Source organism: Oryzias melastigma, linkage group LG13 (genome assembly GCF_002922805.2).
Source record: "Oryzias melastigma strain HK-1 linkage group LG13, ASM292280v2, whole genome shotgun sequence".
Taxonomy (NCBI): domain Eukaryota; kingdom Metazoa; phylum Chordata; class Actinopteri; order Beloniformes; family Adrianichthyidae; genus Oryzias; species Oryzias melastigma.
The window spans coordinates 19,416,034-19,418,804 of NC_050524.1; positions in this window are offsets into that span (position 1 = coordinate 19,416,034).

The following is a 2,771-nucleotide window of genomic DNA, read 5'->3' on the forward strand; positions in this document are numbered from 1 at the left end:
CCATCAGGTCCCATGTCCTCCAGCAGGACCCATGTCCTCCTTTATCAGGTCTCATGTCCTCCATCAGGTCCCATGTCCTCCATCAAGTCCCATGTCCTCCATCAGGTCCCATGTCCTTCAGCAGGACTCATGTCCTCCTTCATCAAGTCCCATGTCCTCCATCAGGTCATATGTCCTCCAGCAGGACCCATGTCCTCTATCAGGTCTCATGTCCTCCATTAGTTCCCACGTCCTTCATCAGGCTCCATGTCCTCTGTCATGTCCCACCTCCTCCATCAGGTCCAGGCTTTTGATTACAGCAGTCAGACTCAAACACACAGCACCTGTGAATTATACATAAGGAACCAGTTGAAGGCTGGACATCTTCAATGCTTAGAACATGCTAATGATCTCGTACCAAGAATTTAACCTGAAATTAACGTCTATGAAACAATGACTATCACTGACCATTTATACATTTTAAAGACATATTCTAACTATAACTTGATCTAATATAAAAGGGTTCCTTCCCAATGGTCTTTTTGTTATGATTACACAAATGTTTAGCCGAAAATCCAAAAGTCTGTGTCGTTTTCAAAGACATAATTTCTGCAGGAGTTCATCAGAAATTTGCATCTGAGTTGTGGGCGGGACTGTTGGTGAGGTAGTAACCCTGCCCTGGTTTCCCATCGACCCTTTGTTTACGCTCACTCTCTAGCTAGCTCACAGCTTTTCACAACCTCAAGCTAACATTAGCGGAGCAAAAAAAAAAAAAAAGGACGAGCAATACCGGAGCTATCCAGCCGTACAGTTTGAGCCAGATTCCAGCTCAGGTGAGGAAAATGAAGATGTTAATGGATCTATTTGTCTGAAAGTGGATGGAAGTGTATGGTACTTTTGGAACTGATCACAGTCATTCATTAAAGCAGAGCAAATGGAAGTATAGATTTAACCTTTGGATCAAGGGTGTCCAAAGTCAGTCCTCGAGGGCTGGTGTCCTACATGTGTCCTGCCATTGAAACTCCTTATTGGCTAAATCCACCTGATCCAGGTAAACAACAACAGAAAAGGCATGGTTTCTAGAAAACCAGCAGGAGGCCGGTCCTCGAGGACTGGATTTGGGTACTCCTGCTTTAGATTCTTCCTCAACATTACATAATCATCGGTTTCTTAAGTATTTATATGCTGCACTGTCAATTAAACGAAAGAAAAGATGATCTAAAAACATCCAGTATGCTGATATTTGATGATCAACATTTAATTTGTTAAAATACTGATATTCCATTAAAGTCAAACTTCAACAGATTGTTCAAATGTGTGTGATATCTTAGTTCCTGATGCTTCTCTTGTTTGAGATAAATCGATACGAATGTCTCCATAAGGTCAAGACTCCAAAAAAGCTCAAAGAGATTTAACTAATAAAGATAAAACATCAAAATATTTACTTTGTTTACAATGAGGCGTAAAAAAAAAAAGGAGAACATACACAAGGTGGATATATATGGTATGTCCCACTAACATTCTCTTGTTGTTTTGGGTAAAAGTGTAGCTATATACTGTGAAATGGAAGTTTCTTTTGAATTCCATTAAATTCACATTCAAAAATAATAAAATTCTGTTTGTTTATAAAAAAGAACAAAAGAGACAAAACATGAACAGAAAAGGATTTATTACATATATGACTGACAAAAAGGCACAAACAAAACACCCAAACAGTCACTCACATGACACAAACATGTTGACTTGTTGTTAGCAAAGTGCATGTGTGTGTGTGTGTGAATGCGAGTGTAAATCAGCAAGTCAGAATCTGTGTGTGTGTCGTAAGTAGGTATAGGTGTGTGTATATTTGTGTGTTTATAGGTGTGTTTGTGTGACATCAAACTAATATTGTGTAAATAAATAGAGGTCCCTGTGCCCCCCCTCCCGTCATTCTCCAGCGAAGGGGATTAGAGCGTGTTTCTTCTCTTTCATTCCCTGTTTCTGCCTCTTTTTTTACTCCCTCCATCTTCCCCGGCGTTACATGACCACTTACATCACGGGATTGAGGTCAAAGCTGGATTAGGGCGAGCTACGTGAGCAAGCGAGAGAGTCACAGCTGAAATTACTGAGTGAGGGAGGAGAGTTTGTTGGGGGGGGGGGGCATTGACTGGAAGAGACAGAAGAGAAGGAGGAGAAGGGGAGGAGAAGATAGAAGGAGAAAAAATGGAGAAAGAAATTTTTTATTTTTAACATCAGTTTACAGTAATCAAGGATCACAGACAACGAGACGATGGTAGAAGAAGAGAAGATGAGGAAGGAAAGAAGCAGATGTCACAAGGAGGAGAAAAGATAATAGAAGGAGATGATAAGATACTGTAGTAGAAATGAGGAAAAAATGATAAAAGAAAAGGAGACGATTGCAGAAGGTCCATCTAAAAATATCAAGTTTTTTTTTATACACAAAAACACATGCACACACAAATACATGCATCCACACTAATAAACAAACAAACATATTCAAATATAAACACAGACAGGCACTGATGTAGTAGGACAGCTCATTTTTTTCATCGGTTAAATCTGTGGCTGGTTGTCTGATTACAGTCATTATTTTATTTCTCTACAACAACAAGCTTCTTCTGATGTTTACACTAAAGGGAACTGGTTTGTTTTTTCCTGTTTGTCATTCTTCGATTACCCAGCATCCCTCTGTTTGAGGTAGGAGGCATTCCCGACTACCGGCGAACCTGGACAGGTCACCAGTCTGCCCATGGAGCCGGAGCGATCAGCCCCTATGCTAGCCAGCCGCCCAG